This window comes from Acomys russatus, chromosome 3 (assembly GCF_903995435.1).
Source record: "Acomys russatus chromosome 3, mAcoRus1.1, whole genome shotgun sequence".
Taxonomy (NCBI): domain Eukaryota; kingdom Metazoa; phylum Chordata; class Mammalia; order Rodentia; family Muridae; genus Acomys; species Acomys russatus.
The window spans coordinates 16,022,111-16,045,773 of NC_067139.1; the positions used below are offsets into that span (position 1 = coordinate 16,022,111).

The 23,663-nt window shown below is 44.0% G+C and overlaps 1 pseudogene; it reads left to right on the plus strand.

The window, feature by feature from the left end:
- LOC127186959 (60 kDa heat shock protein, mitochondrial-like) overlaps positions 1-23,663 on the plus strand; it is a 173,659-nt pseudogene that overhangs the window by 50,429 nt on the left and 99,567 nt on the right.

Below are 23,663 nucleotides of genomic sequence, written 5' to 3' on the forward strand. Positions count from 1 at the left end.
ATAGTTTAGTTCAGGTAGAGAGATCATGAAGATTGGGGAGAGATCTTATTTCCAGTTTCTCAGTTTTTTTTTTTTTGTTTTTTTTTTTTTAACCCAAACACAAGCCTATTGTAAACTACACGGTTCCTAGTAGGAATGAAGTATTTGTGACACTGATAAAACTAAATTCCTTTTTGATATTCAAGATAATAAGCACTGAATCGTTATGAATTTTCCTAAGCTTAAGGTTTCTGTACAGTGGATAACTTCACTCCCATGACAGGATCACATAGTTATCTATCAACATACCAAAGATGGACTCTGAATTGGCCTGGAGGCTCTATCTCTTCACTCATTAGCTCAACATTTGATAGTGCCAAATTCAATTTTTTACATATCCAGTTTTTAAATTAGCCCAAAGCAAGCACATTTTTGGCCAGTCAGAGTCGGCCTGCTTGCATGCCCCCACACGACCTCATTCTGACAGTGTGTAAGCCACTAAGTAAGTATAACCTTGCAGACACAAGTCTCCTAGCTGTGCTGCCCTGGGGAGCCTTTTACCTAGGGACTCTGTGCCACACGATCCGTGATTTGAGTGGAGTCTGAGTGTTCCTCAGAAGCCACTACTAGACTTAGCCTTTAGTGTGGCACTATTGGGTGGTGACACCTGCTGGGAGGTACTTCGATCATAGGGGATGTCCCCTCTGAGAAAATTGTGAGGCCTGACATTTCTTCTTGCAAGACCATCTCAAGCCCCTGTGCCACCACGTACTATTCATTGTGGCCTCTTTTCTTGAGCTATAGCCTATGTACAGCCTCTAAAGCTGAGAGCTAAATAGAGCTCATTCTCATAAGGAGCCTGTATCTAGTGTTTTGTTAGATACACAGCTGACAACTATCCCCAGACATCTAAACCCTTCTCAGGTGGCCCTGCTCCTCCTGGATGGCATCTCTGCCTGCTTATCCCATGCCGGGAAGGGATCTGTCCTGGCACAACCAGGCAGAAGCTAAGCATGCACTACCGTAGCCTCTTAGGATCATAGCTGTCACCTTGGCTTTCTCTCAGAATCCTACTCAATGCAAAGCAAGACCCTGACTCTGTGAAATAGGAAGAAATTCAAATCCAAGAAATACTCTCACTATCAGAATTGCAAAAGTTAAAAGAGCCTGTTGACTACAGTCTCACAGCCAGGGCTCATAACTGAAAGAAGGACCAGCAGACAAACTTCAGAATATCTACAACTATTGCTCCTGTATTTGTCTTTCTTTCTGCTTCTGTGAAAACGCTAATCAAAATCAACCTGGGAGGAAAAGGGCTCATTTGGCTTACACAGTTCCTCGCTGAGGGACGCTGCCAAGGCAGGCATTCAGGCAGGGCAAGAACCTGGAGGCAGGAATTGAAAGGGAACATGCCTTTCCCTTTGGCTTCCTCAGTCTACTTCCTTATAGGACTAGGGATAACCTGCCTAGGAGTGGCACCACCCACAGTCAGTCAGGCCCGTTTCAGCAGTCATTAGCCAAGAAAATTGCCCCACAGGCTTGCCTGTAGACCAATATAATAGGAGTACCAAATGACTCTAGCTTGTGTGTGAGAAAACAAAGCAATAGGCCCTCCAAAGAAAGTGTGATTTAAGAAAGAGAGAGCTCTTCACCTTCATTTGAAAGTTCATGAAACAAAAACCCCTGAAAATAAACAACCACTGCTTTCACTCTGCAGGCAGGTGGCTGATTTCATTTTCTCTCTTTGAGTTCATCGTATTGATTTTGGGGTTGGGAAGAGCACAGAGGTGAAATGATCATTCCATGTGACAGTTAAGTGTGACATGCAGGCTGTGGCTTCAATATATATATATATATAGCCCACACGGGCAGATATGGGCTCTGAGAAAAAGCAGTCCCAAGGGCTGAGATAACAGAAACCAGCACAGTGGCCGAGTGGAGCCCTCAGAGACCAGGGTTCTTCAGCACACAGTTACACAGAGGCAAAGCTGCTGGATCTTGTGGCTGTTCTGTGTCTAATTTGTCAGAGGAATCTTTGTACCACTTTCCAGGTGGCCGCTTCATTTTACATTTTCATCAACAGTATGCAGGGGTTCCCTTTTTTCATTTCTTTGCAGATACTGCCTTTTGCTTAAGGACACTTATGTTTCTATAACCATTGCAGCACTATTCATAATGGTGAAGATACCAAAACCATACAAGTGTCCATTGGTGGGTGAATGAATGAAGAAATTATGAAAGTAGGTAGATATAATGAGAGATAGATAGATAGATAGATAGATAGATGATAGATTAAAAGGGAAATCCTGATATCTGTAAGAATATGGATGAATCTGAATACTCTACTAAGTGAAATAAGGCAGATACAGAAAGCCAGAGACCAAAGCATTTCATTTATATATACAATTTCAAATTTGAAATTTATGGAAGAAAAGACAAGAGTGGTGGTTTCCAGAGTGGATGGGGAGATGCTAGTCAAAAGGACAAAGATTGAGTTATATAGGATGAGTCCTTTATAGAATGTTCTGACTGCAACTAACAATACCTTGCTGTATTCTTGACATTTCTTGAGCCTTAAGAGATTTCAGCATACATGTGAAGTCCATACAAGGTTATAGATATCAGTAATCTGGGTTGTAATAGTCATGACATATTATATAGGAACATTAAATTATCATGTTTATTACCCTAAAGATACACCTTTTTGTTATACTAGGGATTGAGCCTAGAGCCTCACACACTCTTTGCAAGTGCTCCATCACTGAATTGCATCCCTAGGCTTCTTCCTACTTCCTGTTGTAGGACAGGACTCCCTGAGTAGTTCATGTTGGCCTCAAACTCACTTTGTACCCCAGGGAGGCCTTGACCTTTAGGTCCTCCCACTCAGTCACCTTGGTATCTGTCATCACAAATATGGGCCCCTGTTTTTCTCATTTATTTGAGACAGGGTCTCACTATGTAGCCATGGCTGGCCTGGAACTCATTATGCAGACCAGCTGACCCAGAACTCATAGAAGACCACTTGTCCTTGCATGCTGATTGCTGGGATTAAAGGTGTGTGCCACCATTCCTAGGGTGCACTTTTTATAATAAAGAGACACTAGAAAATAAAGAGAAACTAAGCAGAAAGAAGGATATAATAAACATCAACATAAAAGCTGACACCATAGAAAACAGAAGAGTGAGAAAACACAGAAGAAACCAAGAACTTGTTTGAGAACATCAAGAAAATTAATGAGCTCTGTGCAGACTGATCAGAGAAAAGAAAGAAATGTGCCAATTTCAAGCTATTATGGAAACAGCTCACATATTTTACAGACATTAAAATAAGTAGCATGTAAACTTCCATCTATAAAGCTGACAACTCAAGTGAAGTGACTCCTTCAAAGACTAAAATCTACCAGAGTTTACTTAAGAAGAAATAGATGGCCAAGCATGGTGGCACATGCCTGTAATCTCAGCATTCATGAAGGCAGAGGTAGGCATATCTCTGTGAGTTCAAGGCCAGGCTGATCTACAAAGGGAATCCAGGACATACAAGGCTACACAGAGAAACCCTGTCTCGAAAAAAACAAAAAACAAACCAAACCAAAACAACAACAAAAAACAAACAAAAAAGTTGAAGAAGGAGGATGAGGAAGAGGAGAAGGAAGAGGAGGGGGAGGAGGAGAAGAAGAAGGAAAAGAAGAAATAGATACTTGGAATGGTCCTATATAAAGAAATCTAATCTTCAATTTAAACCTTCCCACAGAGATACCTTCAGGCCTAGGTGGTTTTGCTGGGACATTCTCCGGGTCATTGAAGGATAAAATATCACCAACTGTATGCAATTAATTCCCAAGATAGATATTGAAAAGAAGAGAATACATTCCAACTCACTCTATGAGGTTTGCATTACAGATACTCAAATAAGAGGAAAATGTTATTTTTAAAGGGGCCCTGATTTTTATAGATATTAATATAATATGCTTGCAAAAATCTGTTAAATTAAGCCCACATAGCTATAGACCATAATGAGTACATAGATCTCATCATGAAGGAATGCATAGTTGGCTTAATTTTTAAACTCAACTAATGTAGTTTATCACATTAATAAACTAAGAAAGCCAGAGCCATGTTAGAATATCAAGGGATACAAGAAAAATACTTTACAAAAGTTATAACATGACATGTCTAAGAGATTGTTCATTTATTCATAAGTGACATATATGTATTTGTTCTGGTATATAAATAAATTACACAGGGTTGTAAAAGTCACAAAAATGTTTTCTTTAAAAGTGAAAATAAAAACAAGTAGGCCTTTGCCACTGTTCTTAGCTGTCCTTCACTTCATATTTTATGTAAAGTCCCAGGCTCAAGTGGGGCCAGTTTGGTAGGTGGCCTTATGATAGCTTGCATTTCTGTTGCTCTAACAAAACACCTGAGGCTAAACAACTAACTTTTTAAAAAGTTTATTTAGTTAACAGGTCTAGAAGTCCAAAAGCATGGTGTTAGCTTCTGTTCAGCAGTGCAGAGGGCCTCATTCATGTTTCGAGACAGGAAGCCAGGAAGCTCAGAGGCCAGTTTTGCTATTTTATCACAGCTTGCTCTTTTTAGGACAAAATTGTTCCTTCATTTGAAGGCACAACCATTACCAGCCCCTCTTAGATGCTTACCCTGTGTTTGTTGTCTCTGCTGAGTCCATGAAGCTGACCCTAGGACGGAAAATTTAATATAATAATGAATCAGCCATATGATTCAGTTTTCCATCACTATGCCAAAACACATGAAGCAGACTAGCTTTTGAAAGAGGTTTGTTTACGTCACAGCTCTGAAGGTTCAAGTGCACAGTCCCACTTGTGTGAGGATCTCATGGTGACTAAGGTAGCATGGTGACAGAAGTATGTGTGAGGGGAGGGATTTACAGGAAGAGATGGGAAGCTAGGTCATGATCATAGGTCAGCGTCTCGTCTTGATTTAATGACTTTTTAGAGATCCCATGAGAGCTACCTTCTTTCCTGGAAGACACATTTCCCTCAATGACATAAGGAATTCATTTTAAGCTCCATCTCTTAAAGGACCATGCTCCCATCCCACCCTCAGCCCTGACTGACTCATTGGAGATTGATCTTCCAACACAGAAGCCATTAGAAAATACACTCAACTCACAGGAATGCCTGAAACACCAGGAGAAAGGAACAGAAGATACGACCAGTGGGACTCTGTGCCCGGGTGTGGCTGCTAATGAGAGGGAGTGGGCCACACCTCCCCAGGCAAAAAAACAACTGGAGCTCACATTGAAAACACCCACAAGCTGAACAATAAGTATATTCAACTTGTAAAGCTAGTTTTCATTAAAGCATGCATACAATCTATGAGTGTGTAGCCTCTTTGCCCACCCCCTGCACCCTCACCCGCTCTTCACTTTCTCCTGGCCAGTTCTGATGTTGGCCGGGGCACACCTGGCACAACTCACCCCACTGACAGGAGGCAAAAACCAGGACAGCACAGCCGAGAAAGGTGGTACCAACTGGTGTGGAAGACATAATTACTAGTGTTCGCATGCCTACGGGGCTTGACTGCAAATAAGAAACTCGGGAGGTGAACATTTGAGTATCTCTCCATTCAGCTGACTCCCTTGTTGAATTTTTACATTTTTTTTTCAACGTGACACATAATTATAGCTATCTACAGGGTGGTGTTCCCACACAGGTAGATACTGTAGAGTGATCAGAACAATGTGCTTAGCACATCCATCGTGCTGGTGTGTGTGTGTGTGTGTGTGTGTGTGTGTGTGTGTGTGTGTGTGTGTGTGTGTGTGTGTGTGTGTGTGTGTGTGTGTGTACCGTTTAAACCTCTCCCTTAGTTGATTTTAGCTGCACATTAAGACTGAGGCAAGTCGCTGATGTCCAAGTTATAAGGAGATATTTCCTGCCAAGGGGTAAAGAGTAAACATTTAAATTTTTGTGGGTTGAAAGGGTCGTAGGAATGGCCACTAGATGCTGCCCATAAAACTAATGGGCGGGCATAAAGACCATTTCACACAAAGGGCCAATGAGGTTTGCAGACTGCTGATCTGAGGAACTGTCACATCATCCGCCACCCTCACTGTGCACCCTCCAGTATGGAAACAAGAGCAAGGAAAGTTTATACTTAGTACCGAGACAGAGCATGTGTAATGGCTGGTGCCCTTAGTCTGAACGTGCAGCCTTGTATTTTTAAATGATACCGGTAAGTTGCTTGTTAGTTAGTCTGTCTGTCTTTGTAAATAAACTTTCCTTGGGACACAGGCGTGGCCTTGTGTTTGTGTATTGTCTGTGATCACTTGGCAAAGGCAGAGATGAAAGACTAGAGCAAGCCTGGAGACATTTGGGTTTTGCCTTTCAGCAAAATGGTTTCCTAACTCCTGCCTTAGACTATGGGGTCCTAGAAGATAGCTATTGGTCCTCTCTCCCTCCACATGTTTAATAAAGGAGTCACTGTCTGTGTATATTTTCCAATATAGCATAATCAAAGGAAAGCAGACACAGCCATCATCAGTAGAGGAAAGCTGATGGAGACCCTACAGCAAGTGTTCATCACTCAGCCGATGCTAGCTCCCAAAGCACCCCTTTTACCTCTGTGGCCTAATTAGGGTGATTACTGCACCTACCTTGGTAATAGCCATATTTATCTCCCCCAAGTAAATTGAATGCACGTGCAAATATTCATCAAATGTCAAGATATTTTTCATCCTCTGACCTTTGAAAATTTATCAGATAACTTTTTGAAAGAAGAGTCTCTTTTGAACATGCGAGCAAAAGTGAGATCATGGTGATGCCCAAAAGGAGATAATTATTAGAAACAAGTTATGTGGGCAGCTTCAGCTGGATGTGGCTGGATACAAGATGAGATCCAGGCGTGAATTGTTTGCTCCTTGATGGCAATGCTAGACTAGAAGGCTGCGTGGCAGCTGATGAGCATAGCACCGTGTGCCCTCTCTTCCTCCTGGATCTTGGTGGAACAGGAAGCCAGACCAAGGGGTATGGCGTGGTAATGCTTTGCAGAGGATTCAAAGCACTGCTTTCTCTCACAGGACCCACGGGTCAGGCTACAGATAGGGCTGTCAGGCTTCATCTGAAGCTGCGTTCTCTGGGACGTAAAAATCATGCCCTTAGCATCCCAGAATGCCCTGCTATAGCATTCTAAGGGGTCCTAATAGAGGAAAGTTCAACTGCATTTCCTGTGCCCTGCTTAGTTAAGGTTATCACCACTGGCATCTAAAGTCTCTCGTTCCTAGACATCACTAAGGAAAACCAGTCTAGAAGACAAGAAGACAGCACATGTTTGGAAGTCACTAATAGTGAGAAGAAAGTGACTGATGAGCGCAATTCCATTTTCTTTCAGCACCAGCTTGAAAGCCTCAGCCTTTCGCACATTCTTGCCCAAGAGCTGAAAGCCCGGAGACCAGGGATGCTCAGCATTTGGATATGTTTTCTCGGGCACTTGTGCCCACATTGCCATCAGTTCCCCCACGTGCTGTGTTTATCTCTCCATTCACGAGAGTGCACACACAAGACCCAAGAATCTCCCCCACAAGAGTAAGATGGTGGGGTCAGAGAAGCAAGCCTGGAGTTGCAGCTATCAGCAAAGGAGGAAAAATCAAACAAGTGAGAGAAGACAAGCGAGTGGCGAGCCTGCGTGAATGTGACTGTCACGAGGTGGCAGAGCAAGTGAAGGACTCCAAAGACAAGATCTTTGGCTCCATGGAAGCCCAGGGTGACACATGCACTTGAGAGGAGGATGCTCACTGAACGCATTTGAACAGAAGAAATGCATGCTGGTGCTTCACTGGGGCAAGACGGGGACTCAAATACTCTCTCAGGGAAGGGTTCAGTCAGGCAAAACCAGGGCAGCATTTCCTGTTAGCCTGGGTAAGGTCAAGAAGGAACTTCCTGTTGTGGTACTGCAAGACTAAATGAGCTGAGTCTTACAATGTCAATGGAGACATGCAAAATAAATCCGTTTCATGGGGCTGGTGATGAAACTTAGGACATCGCACACACTTGATAGGGTCTACATCCCAATCCTCAAAATAATCTGTAAAACTCGATTTTGAAAGCCTTGTTTGCTTAGGATGTGTTAAAAGCTGACGTTTGTTTCCATGACTCAGGGTCTTTCATTCTGTGGTGTGGTAGGGTGGTTGTTCAAAGCACGTTTCACAGTGAACACGGGCTTGTGTATCTTCTTTATAGACTGTGCAGACTTTAAACACCCTTCACATGTTTAGTTCCGCTGTCAGTGCCATTAACTCCTGTATTGGCTCACACAGTTGGTGTTCTGGTTCTAAAAGGGCTGGAACCAAGGGGAAATCATCCAAATTGAGCGGGCCTTTGAGCTTACAAAAAAAAAAAAAAAAAAAAAAAAAAAAAAGTCCCAAGTAAATTGCTAAAAATGCATTGAGTTCATGCATGGCTGAAGAGAATTTTGACATCAGAAAGTCCTACAGCAGTAGAGGAATTCTCTAATTCTCTTTTGCAGGAAAAAAAAAAAAAAAAAAAAAAAACAAACATTTAATTGTTTGAAAGCAGGTGCGATTGTATTTCTTGCCTGGCCCAATGTCAAAAAAAGAAGGAAAAGGAAAGATTAAATTTGATTGATAACTCATCATTATGGTTTTCATATTGGCCTGGAAGAAATCCCACTTGGGTTTTATTTTAAAGATCACTTTTAACTTTTAGAAATATGAAACAGATTAAAAGTCCATATGCTGCCTTTATATAAAAAAAACCAATAAACTTGGGTGATCCAAACAGGTCAAGTAAGCCTACTATTTTTTGCTGAAGTAATTTAAACACATGTTGTTTAACTTTGACAGTAGTGTCTTTGCATGCCTGTAGTGCAGCATGCAGCGACATCCTCTCCAAATTCCTGATTAATACATTTAATTAGAGAATTTCACCTCATATTGACTCACCAAGTATGTGCCACAATTAGTCCCCCTGCCCACACAGACCAAATTAAGATCCCATTCCCTCATTCCTTTGCAAAGCTGACTGGAAAGTGCCCTAATGTGCCTATCCTTCTCCCCTCATCCTCTTCATCCTCCTCTACTCTTCTGATTTTCATTCCATCTTCCTCTTCCCTCTATCCTTCTTCTTCTTTTGGTCCTCTTTTCCCCTTTCCTCATCCCTTCCTCTCTTCTTCCTCCTCCCTGGATGACCATTGATTTAGCTGAGTGCATAGATTTTGATCAAATCTACTTAAACCAATCTTTAGTAAAGTCTCAGCCTTCCAAGGCTTGTCAACAGATGCCACAGAGGATGTTGGTGCTGGTGCCAGAAAGGGCCACTGCTCTTGTCTCAGAGGCTGTGTGGACTTGGCAAAGTGCAACCCAGATGAACATGAGCCCTTCCTGGGGCACCACGTCCTGGAACTCTACACCAGGAGTATCACCAGGTTCCTGAGCCATCCACAATAAAGTCCAGTGCCAGCGAAAACCAGAAGGGAGTCCCATTAGTGCCATACCTGACACAAAATTCAGCTATTTAAGGGTTTAAATAAAACAAAACAATTCTTTAAAGTCAAGAAGCAAAAGGAGAAGAAACCAGTCTAAGCTGATGTCAAGCTCCAACCCCTAAAGCTAAAACTCTGAGGTATTTAGAATTCAAAGGTGAGACATTGCTGACACAATTGTGTCACCATTGGGAAAAGTGTCTTGGCTCATAGCTGAGGACCAACTTGAAGAATCCTTCCTATGATCGTATAATTGTAGCAACTCAGAGGAAAAACAGCTTAAATGTTTTGACAGTGTTCTTTGGAATTTTATAATTTTTTAAAATCTTGATCAAGGAAGCACAGAAGGTACATGAACGATGCAGCCAGTGGCTTTACTTCCTTTCTGATTCACATACAAGGATACAATCTCTTCTTGGAGACGTTTCCTCTTTCACTGCAAAGTCTTTCAACAATCCTTGCCCACTCGGCTGTGCCCCAAAATGGCTCTGGTTGATCAAACCTGCCCCTCAGCTGATAAAGAGTCATTTGACCATGTGTATATAAAAAAGAAGCAGAGCTATTCTACATCTGACATGATCTGTGATACCAGAGTGTCTACAGGCCAAGATTGACCTTGTCTGGGTGAGGCCATGACCCTCTGTCCATAGGAAAAGTTAGGCTTAGATGTGCCAATGCTGTAGACACATGATTCCTGCCTTCCAGGATCCACAGCCAAAAAGAGAGCAGCTGATGATGCCTTCTGTGACGTGTGTGTTTGAGACAGAATCTAACAGGTCATCTTCTACAAAAGCAATGCTCCCCACACTTTGTCATACAGCAAAACCACCCATGTATATGCAAAATCATGATAAAAACAACAAAAACAATAAAAACAACAAAAAGTTTTACTGAACACCTAGTCAGTCTATAGCCAGACATGGTTTGAAGCATGTGGTTTTCATTCCTCTATAATATGTGGGGAGCTAAGCAGTAGTATATGGGGAAATGCTTAATGATTGGCTTTCAACAAGCACCCAGTGCCTGATTCAGAGTTTCTGCCCATGTCTGCAGTATAAATGGTTCACTATGGCAGATCTCAAAAGACCAGTGTGATGGCCCTGATGTGGGAGGGAGGATGTTCCCACAGCTGGGTCTCTTAGCCATTTCACAATGAAGACCTCTGCATAGTCCACCATGGGACATGGAACATTAAGCTGATGGTATAAGTCAATATTCTTTGCTGAGGGAAGTAGGATGTGAGGCCAGGAGGAAATAAACATTGTGATAGGAGGGCCTAAAAGATTTTCAACACCTCACTTGGGTGGCACAGTGACACTGTCCTGTGGAGTCCAACTAGGCCTCCTCCAGGTACTGGGTATAGAAAGGAACCTGGGAACCTTCTTGGACTCCTCAGTTCCCCTAGGCAATTCTCAAACCTCCTGGGTGTCTTTACACTATTACAAATTATTAATAACCCCAAGGGTATTTGGTGTGTGTGTCTGTGTGTGTGTGTGTGTGTGTGTGTGTGTGTGTGTGTGTGTGTGTGTATACATGAAATAATATGTAAGTTTACAAAGGAGAAATTAACAACACTTGGTTTACACACTTGCAAGACTATTTCGTGCCTGGATTAATGGAAAATAATGGAATTCCCACGTAAGCGTCCCACCCAGTCTTTTGTGAATTTGCTTCCAGTCAAGCTTAAGTTCAAACTTCTGACCTTATACACAGATAAATATGGGATTTCCTAGGTGATCATGGGACTTGTTGACAGCACATTACACCTGTACCAGCAGTTTCCTCAAGAGAAGCTGCAAGGTGGTTTCTGAGAATGTGTCAGAGCTTTTCACTCTCTGCTATTGTTTTTGTGACATTAGTCACCTGCAAAGCATGGACTCCCCTGGGTGGGATGTACAAACCCCTGGGTTCCATTCCTAGGAAAGGGAGGGAGGTTTATAGAGGGAGAGAGAGAGAAGGGGAGAGAAGGGGAGGGAGGAATGGGGAGGGGAGACCCACTGAGCTAGACAGATCTTCCAATGGTGAAAGTTTCAGCAGCAGCATAAAAAGTGGCATTTCTCATCGCTTTCACTGTCCGCATCAGGAGCGTCTTCCATGTCGGGAAGCTGTAAAGCTTAGTTATGGGTGAAAAGCTTTGCAGTACTTAAGTGACAGAATACACATGACATAAAAGCAGAAGAATGGATATCAGTGGGAGGAAAGGACCAGCAGGAGGGCCGATGGGGAGAGAAGAGGAAGCAGAGGATTGACCACAGCAAAGTACATGTGAAGATGCCAGAACGAAAGCATTTACTTAGGATTCTAATTTAAAAAAAAATAAAATCAGAAAATAATTTTCAAAAAGCAGGAGCAGATGGAACACCTTTTATTATCTCTGTTTTGGAACTTCACTGTCCTCCACCCTGAAGATGCTTCAAGGAAGCTGAGAAACACAGCTCCATCCCACCTGAGCATCTCAGAGGCATCACTCACCTGGGCTAGGGCAGAGGGGGTAGATAAGAAAATCTAATATTCCCTCCCAAACTCAAAGTGGCTATTGTCAGCAAATACAGATGTTTCTTAAATAAAGATTTATTTTTCTTCATTGTCGAGAAATATTTTATATACATATAGCTAAATGGCAACTCTGTGATACAAAAAAAAAAAAAAAAAAATCACCCAGCATCTTGAAGAATGTCCCAGAGGTGCTTTCTCTAAAATCACCATGTCCTTCAGAGGACATGCCTGTCACCTTAACATTGGACATTCAGACTTCTGTTTTGAGATACACAAAGAAATATTGCTCATGGCATTCGCTCTGTGCATCACAGAACCACAGAACCTTTTTCCTTTCAAATCACACGGGGCCCACACTCACTTGGTCTCCCACTTCTCTAGGCCCAGACTAACCACCATTCTGCTCTCAACATCAACAACAAGGGACACTGTGAGCTAGCCCTTTTGTGTCCAACTTACATAACTAACGTACTGCCCCACACTTCATTCATGTTGTGACAAGCAGTAGCAATTCATATTTTTATTACTGAACAACGTTCCAGTCTGTAGGAACTTCATTCTCTCAGATCACCCAGTGATGATTACGCATACTGGCAACTGTGAGCAGTGCCAAGGGAACACAAGAGGACTGGTGTTTGTTTAACTTTTGTCATCTTGACATAAGCTATAGTTATCTGGGAAAACAGAACCTCAGTTGAGAAAATGCTTCTATCAGATTGGCCTGTGGGCAATTCGGGGGCATTCTCTTGATTAGTGTTGGTGTGGGAGGGCCCAGACCACAGGGATGGTACTACCCCTGAACAGGTGGTCTTGGATGGTATAAGAAAACAGACTGAGTAAGTCATGGGGAGCAAGCCAGTAAGCAGCATTTCTCCATAGTCTCTGACTTAAGTTCCTGCTTCCAGGTTCCTGACCTGAGTTTTTGTCCCAACTTCCTTCATGAAGTACTGTAAGTTATAAGATAAAATAAGCCTTTTCCTCTTAGGTTGCTTGTGGCCATGGTCAACAATACAAAGAAACCAAGGCAGTTGGCCTCTTCTCGATACCCCGATTCTATTTCCTCTAAGTGCATGTGGGGCAATAGGATGGCTGGACTGTAGTGGATTTCTTATGTGAAACCAACATGCTGTTTCTCACTGCAAGGCCATTGAGACAGGCGCATTGGGATTGCCTGCCTGCTGCTGACTGGCTGTCACTCTGGCACCGAAGTGCACAGTGGACGGGGAACTATCTAGATTCCCATCTCTTGCAGAACACACTGTGAAAGTCACTGCCACAGGCTGGCAATAGAAACAAGACCTAAAGAGCTAATCCTTCTGACAGAGCCTGAACGGCATGGGAAGTTGATGTCCTGCTCGGTGGCTGCTAATTTAACCTAGATGTATCTCCCTTACATGTGGGAGTGAGACTCACACACTTAGGAAAATGGGGACCTTGAAACAGATTGATCTCACCACCATGTTGAGAATTTAAACATTTAATGATGTAAGAGTCACTTACTTGGCTGCGTGCTTATGCCACGTTTGGTTGTTTTAGACCTTGGAACCCCTTGAGGATGAAGAAAGCTTAGCATGAGACCCACACCACAGACCCTGTTATGACAGACCCCTAGATCCATATGGGGTCCACCCAGGACATCATGACCAAATTTTCCCGTACATCAAGAGGGGAGCAGTGGCGTCTGTGTTGAAGAACACTGATACAAGTCATGAGCCAGCTTCCAAGCAGCTCCATACAGTGCCTAAAGAACAGGTGCCTTCAGTGCCAGCTACTGTTACTCATTTGTTAATGCAACTTTTACTGACGTCTTCCATTCCTAATGCCACACAAGAAAGAACCTCACATTTTTCTGCTGTCAAATACTAACAACCAGAAGGAAAATTCCACCTGGAAATATGTGTTCCAATGCCAAGAAACAGAAGTGCCTGAGTGCTTAATGACCCCGGCATAAATCAGCAGGCAGGGTTATGAAAGCTGCGGGTTTATCAGAGGGAGCGGCAGATAAAGGGCCTGGATGGTTGGTGCATGTCTGGAACAGGGAACAAGTTATGATTTTCATGCCCTGCCTTGCCAAGCTGAGGCTGGTAAGCGGGCCAGCCTAAATATGTCTAAGCAGCAGTCAGGGAGTATGGAGGCCAAGCTAGAACTGGGAGCAGAGACTTTTTCCTGCACTGAGAATGGGCCTGCTCTCTCGGCTGCTCATGGCTGAGCACTGGTTTCTCTGCAGGAACTCCTTAGACCTTCTGACTAACTTATATACGTATCTGAGCTGTCTCTGGACAGACACATGGGTTGGCAGAACTGTTGGGGATGGGCTACATGGCCAATGTTCAGCCATCTTGTCAGAACCTAGGTTCCTATTTCTCCAGAAGTCTGCCATTCACCAGAAACTAGCTGACCTTGTCGTAGGTCAGCAGTTAGACACCAGTTGTAGTTTATTGTGGGGGCTGGTCATTCCAGACCCCCGAGCTACTCCTTTTCTGGTGGAACTACTGATAAGATCAGATTAAAGGCCAGCTGCCTGTGAGCAGCAGTTCCGGGGGGTTTTCCTGACTAACCAGATCCTTCAAGACTTTCCTGGAATTTCTCTCCTGCAATTAGCAGCTATAAAGGTAGATACCTACCTGCTGGAGCATTCCAGAGTTAGGTATCCATAGCAACCCTTGCTTACGCAAATATCCATGCCTCTGTACCTATATCAACTCTGTGAAATTTTTCAATAAATGGGGTTAGATCAGAAAGCAGACTTGCCCCCTTCTTCGTGTCTAGTGTTCAGTCTCTATACAGGAAAATTTTCCTCCCGAGTGTTAGTCGAACCCTGGCGGGCCAGGGCATAGAACAAGTATTCCTAACACAATAAGAGGAGCATGTGTCTAAGACTGTAACAGGGCTCACATGAGGAGATAGTGGAGAACTGCTCACTTCTGATAAAATATGTGAGAGTGTATCTGTTAGCAAGGCAGGTAGTTAGTTGCAAAGAGCAGGGGGAAAAACCAGCTATGGTGGCTTAAAATGCTTAGCAGGGCGTAGTACAGTACACCTGCCATCTCAGTGCTTGGGGGTTAATTCAGGAAAGTCACAAGTTTCCAGGCCAGCCTGGGCTACACCACAGGACTCTGTCTGCAAGCAAAAGGGAGGCTTATTATTTTTTTGATAGGATAAGTCTGATGTAACAGTTACTAGTGTCTAGTAATTCACAGGCCTTGCTGACATCTCTGAACTTTCTTCAGCTCTTCTCTTCTGATTGTAAGACATTACAGTACCAAACACGCTAGCAAACCTCAAGCAGGCTAAGGAAGAAAAGGTCCCACCAGCCAACACCTGCTCTTCCATCAGAAAAGGCAGTATTGCCAGAGATCCACAGACAGTTTCTCCTTTTCTCTGATTAGCTTGAACCATGGAATGTTTGTCACTGTGTCCCAAGTCTGTCCTAGTTATAATGGAGGTCAGGAACGTATGTGTGTGTGTGTGTGTGTGTGTGTGTGTGTGTGTGTGTGTGTGTGCACGTGTATTTACATGCATGGTATATGCCTGTGTAAGCATGCTTTCAGAATCGAGGTGGAGGCAGTAGGCAGGCAGCGACAGTCAGTCGCAGACTTCAAGAACACATCAGTCACAGAACAGATACTCATCACAGTCACCAAAGTGATGCAGAAAGAAATTTGAACAGTAGTTCTTGTAAAGTCACTAAGGAAAACCTTAGCGTTCCCCAGACACCAAGGCTAGTTCAGTTCTTGAGAGGCCTCCTGCTAGCTCAGGATCATGCTTATTAGCAAAAACTGGAAAAGACCTAAGACAAGTTAATTCACAATTCTCCTGCCTTTGTCTCCCAAGCACTGATGTCACAGGCATGCCACCTTCTTAATGTCAAGAAATGCTTAGCCTTGGGGTGAGCATTAAACACAGTTAACATTTAAGAATGGAGCTTGAGGGTCATTCCTGCAACTGGTCTTGTCTTCCCTGGTCTGCTGAGGAAGGGCTATAATTCACCCTAAGGTGAAAGAACACCAGTGACCCACACCGCCCACGTCTTGGTGACATGTTTCCTGCCACACTCCAGAGGTAAAGGGTTACCTTTGTAGCGTTTTTGCTAAAAGAAGAGCAAATTTTGGTGAAATTAAATTTTTTGACACATAAAATCATAACTGTGAATCCATGTAAGATATTTTTGTTAAGTCACACTTTAGCACACTGAGTTCTTGAGATTTTACTAAAATCATGGAGTTAGAATAGCGTCAGAGCTAAGAAAAACAAAAACAAAAAAGCAAAACTTCAAACTCTGAGAAGCTCCAAAGGGTGGAGGGAGTGGGTGCAGGAGCTGATTCTGAGGAGAGGGAGCTAGATGGGGGAGGGGCGGACTGCAGAACAGCCAAGAGTGGGAAAGTCACCCATCAGAGGCTGGTGAAGAGAACCTGTTGTTCTCCCAGAAGCTCCGTGTTCTGTTCCCAGGGCCCATATGGTAGCTCATAACCCTCTCTAACTCTGGGAAATACGATGCATGAGAGGTTTGTTTTTTTTTTTTTTTTTTTTTTTTTTTTAAATGTATGGAAATATCAGAAACTAGTGCTCTTCCCTTTTGCAAAGTCCCAAATTGCTGGGGCCCCCCAATAAGCTGAGCGGGTGCTGTCTGTAATGTGGACTCTGTTGCCTGTTTGCAATCACTCTGTCCTATCCTGGCTGCCTTGCGTGGCCTCAGTGGATGAGGAGGAGCTCAGTACTGATGCAACTTGATGCGCTGGGGTAGGTTTTTTTGGGGGACTTCCCTTTTCTGAAGACAAGGAGATGGGAGGGTAAGGGAATAAGTGGGAGGGAGGGACCTAGAGGAGAGGAGGGAGGGGGCTATGATCAGGATGTAAAGCAGATATATAAATTTAAAATAAAATTTTAAAAATTCCCAAGTTGCCATTGTGTTGAAATTGCCAATAAATTGGCATTTGAACTGACTGGTGATACGGCATCTGGGATGAGTGTCTGTGATCCGTATTACTAGCCATTGACACGCGGTACGTTCCACAAAGCAGGTGGCCTTGTTCATGACAGTTCACCTTCTACCCCGAGACTAAGCACATCAGAAGCAGGACAGAGATCTCAAATTCTGAAATGGCTCCAGTGAGCAAGCGGTCCCATCAGCACGGGCCACAGAGTCCCAGACCCTAGCAGGAAGCAGCTGTCTGAGCACAGTTATGACTAGTCTCCTACAGCCAAGACTCAGCTTGATGGACATGACAGACAGGGTAGGGAGTACAGCGTCCCCTTCCACAAGATGGCTCACAGAAAGCAAGGACACTCAGATAGCCCTATTAGCGTTTTACTCTCTGTTCATCCTCCGACTCAAGCTGCCGTGCCTTCAAACCTATACAAAGGGTAATGTGTTAAGTGCGTATACCTAACAGATTCCTTTTCTCCATTAAAATGTCATAAGAATGTACACAAATGTGTAAAAATGCTATCCTTATACTGCTTGGATTCTCGTAATTATTTAATTACCACAAGTAATGTTTATGAAATGTCTATTAATATGTAAAGCTTTTGGGGGCGGAGAGTCTTAGAACACATAATACCATCTAAGACAAAATGGTGTTGGGTTGAGTGCAGTGGTCATGTGACTGAACATCTGCCTTTGTACAGCTGCTCCATTTTCAAGGGGCTTTTTGGAAAGTTCTTAGTTATGATGTCTTTACCATCTACTATAGTTTAGACTGGGAATGTCTCCAAATGTATCAAGACTTGGTCTCAGCTTGGTGCTGCTATTGGGAGATGGTAGGACTTTTAAGAGGTTGAGCCTCAGCTGGGCATGGTGGCATGGTGGCATGGTGGCATGGTGGCATGGTGGTGTACACCTTTAATCCCAGCACTCGGGGAGGCAGAGGCAGGCAGGCAGATCACTGTGAATTCAAGGCCTCCATGATCTACAAAGTGAGTCCAAGACAACCAAGGCTACACAGAGTAACCTTGTCTCAGGAAAAAAAGAAGAAGAAAGAAAAAGAAAGAAAAAGAAACAAACAAACAAAACAACTAGGAGTGAGAGTTCGATCGAAAGGGGACTGTGGACACTGGTCTCTTTACCTGTCTCTTTCCCACTTGGCCATAAGGTGAACATGGATCTTCTCCATATGTCCCCACCATGCTGCTCTGTGCTGCCATTTACCCATAGCAGTGGGACCAGTCAGTCATGGCTAGAAATGTCTAGTGTTGGGAGCACAAACAAACAAGCTGACGTATCCCAAGTATTTGTTACAGTAGCAGGAAGTTAAGCAGTACCATTTCAAATCTTGACTTTCCACATACCATCACTGTCACTCTCTGTTAGAGAAGCTCTATAGACCTTAGATTTCTCCAGAAAAAAAAAATCTTCAGTGCAGCTGGGACTATAAGAATTTCCATCCACAAAAACCAGGCAGGACGTTGGGTGTGTTCTGTCCAACTGGTAGACAAAGGCAGGAAAGACAGATGCAAAAATGAATCCTCTTTTACAACCCAGAGCTCATTGTTAATTATGAGTTTGATACATATGAGGACTATAAAACACACACACACACACACGCACTCATACACACACGCACACACACATGTACACACACGCACACGCCATACACAGGATCCCACACTCTGAAACCCTGGTGATCTATACAATATTTCTATACCCAAAAGTTTTTAATGTTAGCTTTCAGGCCAAGAAAGGTGCTTGAATTTTTCAGTCTCTGAAGAAATTGTATTGACTATGAGAGGCTGGGATGCACACTGGAAAGGGAACACACAAAATGAACAAACCCAGAGAGGCAAATTTTGTAGCCAGCAGTAGGAAAAGTAGAATACTAGCCAAAGTATACCAACAACTAACCCAGCTTATTTCAAACAGGGACTTTAAAGGAATTGTCTCCATCTCTGTCTTTGGTTACCTAGTGTTGACTCTTAACAGGAGGCTCAGCCCTACGAAGGGCACGGCTGCTGCCCAAGAGCCAGTGAAGGGCTCTAGCAGGCCCCAGCACGGCAAACATGGTGTCAACAGGTTTGGCCCTTTACCCTTCTCTTTCCCTTCCTAAACCATTATATTATATTCCTAAAAGCCACCAAGATCTGTTTCCTTATTTGTCTACTTTGTTATGCCTGACTCATCCCTGAGACTGACCACCAAGGTCCAACATCAAAACGTCAAAGTCTAGCAATCAAAATTCATCATTTTAATTAACCTAATTAAAAAAATCCAGCCTGAACTCACCAGCATATCCTAGCTCATTTTAACACAGACCTCCCCGCTTTCCCCTCCTAAAATGAATGCCTACTAAGCTGTTTGCTGCTTTTTCTGCCCCATTCAGACTCAGCCACCTTGTCTCTTTGCCTTACCTAATAAAAAAATCTTTTTTTGTGTTTGACTTGTGCCTAGAAATTGGTGTTTGGATATGGTCTGTGCATAATCTGGGGTCTAGAAGGGAGCACCCTGAAGTACAGGGGTCCCTTCAGCAAGCACATCTGGGTGCTGGAGCCCTTCGGGTTCTGTCACCTCCACCATCTGGAACCCCAGCACGTCACTATGGGCCTCCTTCAGACTCTTGTATCTTTGTTAATACGGTTTGTTCTAGTGTGGTGTTGGGAAGTGAAGTCCTTAAATGACTAGGTCATTACAAGAGCTTCCTGCTTTTCTCCTGGGAGTTCTCGCTCTCTTGGGACTAGAACTGCCCTTTATTTTGTCTTTCAATATGTGCCATCTGCCCTTCTGCTGCCCACTAAGATTTCAGGTAACTCAAGGTCCTTACCAGGGACATACTCTCCAACTTCTGTTTTAGAACCCTGAGCAAATGGAAACTTCCATTCTTTACTCACCACCAGCCTCAGGTATTCAGTGATAGTAACAGAAAATAGACCAAAACCTGGATTTTTTTTATCAAATACAAATCCCACTCAATGTCCTACGATTCAGCTCATGTGTCCTTATAGCACTCCAAAAATATAAAACAAAACAAAACAAAAACAAAAACAAAAAACCACCAAATTCCATACCCAACCTAAACTTCATTTAGTGTGGTTAACCAACCTGCTATTCAGCTGTTTGGGGGTTTGAATGGTCTCTTAGTGAGCTACTTGTTTCATCTCTTTGAGCTGTTTTCCCCCACAACTTTGTTGTAGTGCAAGCAGCAAACAAAAACTGTGTACACGTAAAGCATAAAGTGTGACGGTTTTAGAACCTTACTCCCTGTGAAATGTTTATCACAGCCAATGAATCAACACACTTAATATTACCCACAGTTCCGTGTGCATGCAAGGTGAGGACACTTAGATCTGTGTCACTCGCTGTCAAGAGAGAAGCAGGTGTACATTGGCACAAAATAACTCTATGTTGCCCTTTTCCTGTCTTACCATTACAAGCTGGCCTCAGCACACATACTCCGTGTACCCTATGGGGCTTACTTTCAACTACTCTTTCAAAGCCTTTAGTGGTAGTCTTACTTAGCACTGTCATGAGCCTAGGCTCACCTTGTCCGGCCAGCACTCCTACGTCCCATTCCTCTGGATTATGAGTGTTCTTGGCTGTGTCTCTCCTTCTACCTTGTACAAGTGCCTTCTGAAAACCCCAAGAAAGGGTCAGCACTGCCTCCTTCCTCTGAGGTTGTATGTGACTGTATTGCTAGCCCATCACCATAAAGCTAAGTCTTGCAGTAACTCTGGCCATAGGATTGCAAATCTTCCTGGGCCAAATACTTTTCAGCGATCCTCTGATAAAGAGGCTCCAAAAAAGCCCCAAGAATGAGGAGAGCAACCAGGGGCTGAGGTAAGAGGCCAAGTCAGCCCTCAGGCATTTGACCTTGTGGTTTCACACAACCAGAGATTTCTAAAGTTGTCTGAGACCACTGAGCCAGGTCACCCCTCCTCTCGACTGTGTCATGTCTGGAAATGGAAATACCGACACAGCAGAACTGTGGTCAGCTCTGTAAACTTATAGAAAATCAACCAGACACTGTGCCTGACTGCTTTGATATTCTATTATACAGCAGGCCAGGGGGGGGGGGTGGTCCTGAGGCCTCTGGCTGTAGGTAGACTGAGGTCACCTGGACATGACCCCATTGAGGTTATTCAATGCCAGCTGTGCTGGAGTCAGCCAGCACAACAGCTGTACCAGATAGCCAAGGGGCCCCTGCATGTAGTTGGAAGCTGACACTGGCTAGGGCTGGCTGCTCACCTGGAGGTGTGGACTGGACAGCCTGAACATGTGAGCAGCAGCCAAGTTCTCAGGCAGATGGCCCCAAACCAAGCATTCCGAGGTGTCAGTAGAACTGGAATATGCCCTCCAAGTCACCAGATGCACCACTTCTTTCCATTTGCAAAGAGAACCGCACATGTCTGGCAGAAAAAGGTGAACTAAGGATCTTATTACTGGTCAGGGAGTGTGCCGGGAGGAAGGCTTTGGTGTAACCATTTTGGGAACTCTGCCTCTTGCTCAGGCTCTAACATCTCTGAGACGCATCTCACTTAAGAGTCCAGCTGTAGCATTCAATAGTAAAGAATGTCGAATGCTGTGTTGGCTGTGTTAATCCTCAGGCTTTGCAATCCTTGAAGTCACTCCACATACTTTCTTCCTTCTTCCTTGAAAACAAAGCCTAGATGTGGTCTAGCATGTGTCCTTTCTGGATAGATTCTTCTTGGGAAAGGGCCACTGTTTCCGAGGCTCAACACAGCACTTTCTGACAAGAAAAAGTTGTTTGTTTGTTTGTTTTCAAACAAAAACCCTTTCATATGTGTGGGCAACTGTGTGCAATTGCAAACTCACCTTATTATGTGCCTACTCAGCAGAACTATGGCATCAGAGTTGCTTGATAGGGCGTTGGAGTACTATGCCCATCCCGATGGGAAAGACACACACTCTGCCAAGGCTGACATGCTGGGCTCTGCACGCAGCTATGCCACCATAGTGTGGAAATCAAGAGTAGAGACAGACAAAGAGAGAGGGCCGAGGCAGCTAGAGTCAACCCTGTGGCTAGAGAGGGGGCCTAAGGTAGTCCAGGCTACATCGCTGAAGGCTGAGAAAGGAGAGTGGTGTTTCACTCTTTGAGATCTCAAGTCTGAGCCTATTGCCTTCCTTGGTTTTCTCTCAAGTCTAGGCAGGAGTACACTCAAGTTTCACCTGCTTCTTGGCTTTCCACAGACGCTGCAGTGAACTCTGTGGCCTCAGGGTCTAGTCTCATAGTCGTCATAGCAGTGAGTAAGGGATAAGTGCTGCTTGTACACTAAGACATGAAATAAAGCAGAGTTTTAGTTCACATCAATCTATTAAATTAAAAAAAATAACGTTGAAATTATATTTTCTTTTCCTCAACATAAAAATATCATTAAAATATTTTTTGAGAACTATAGCGTGCATAAGAACATGTACGGACGGACTATTTGCTTGGAGCTACCTGCTTAATAATTTAACTTAGGTAGTATTTATGTTGTATTAGTCATTATAAGTCATCCAGAGATTATTTCAAATGCATAAGGAAATACATGGAAGTCTATGGGGACTATGTCATTTTTGTGTCCTTTAAGTTCGGTGCCTGTGTGCTCCTGGGACCAGTCACCCATGCATACTGAGGGACGGCTGTAATAGTAGCTCACTCTATAAATGGGTGAACACCAGAGATGAGGAAACTTGCTCCAGTCACCTTGTAGGGAAGCAGAAGCAGTTTCCCACCCAGACCTGCTGCACAGAGACCTCCAAGAATGACTCAGCAGTGGAGAAGGGTATCTGACCAGGAAGCCAGAAGACACAGTGGGATGCTGGGAATGAGGTCCCTTCAGTGAGAAGGAACCTGCCCCATGAGGTCACTTTGTAACCTGCAGTCTTCAACCACTATCCCTTGACCTGTCTAAGCCCTTCATGAAGAAAACACCACCTGGGGGCCCAATGGTGCAAAGAGCTGCTTCTCCTCTCACAGCATGCCTCTGGCCTGGCGACGGCCTCTGGATGCATGGAGCTGGAGCAGTTTTTGTGTGGTCTGACTCTGGAGCTGAGCCACTGACCTGGTGGCACCTAACTTCCATGAAAGTTGCTGAGGTATAATCTGAAGAAAGAATTACAGTCACTGGCCAAGCAACCTTCAGTCCTGTCCAACTTTTCCCAAGTTTAGGCCTCACCAGAGGACCAGAGTTCTCACCACGAACAGTCAGGTGGCTCCTCCAAGTCTCATTTGTCAAACTAGATAGGCAGGCAAGACCATTCCTGAACACACCCCCAATGACAGCAGGAGTATTCTAAAGTCTTGGAAACAGAAAAGACAAAGACCAGGGAGGAATTGTGGTCAAGAACGAAAAAGAAAGAAACCCTTCTGTGGGCAGGGATGCTTCCTTTCTAGCTGTGATGCGCCATCTGTCTGTCTGGCAAGAAAAATCCCTCCACACATTTGGTTGCTTCTGAGCCTTTATACATGACTATGGCACATCCATAGTACGACGAGCATTCATTCAACCACGAAGGACCCCAGACACATCATTTGCTCTGTGTTCAATGACAGAGGCATCAAGAGTACTGGGAGAAACAAGATGACATGGCTTCTCAGGAAGGACACCACCACCAGGACCAAGTCATCTACATGTGAGATAGGAGGGACCGTCTGTGTCTGTGGTCTCTTCAGCCATGCTGAGATGGAGCACGCTGGAACAGCGACAGCACCTCCAGCTCCAGGGAATGGATGACAGTTGACAGGTTCAACATCCTTTCTGGGAAGCAGTGTGATACCCAG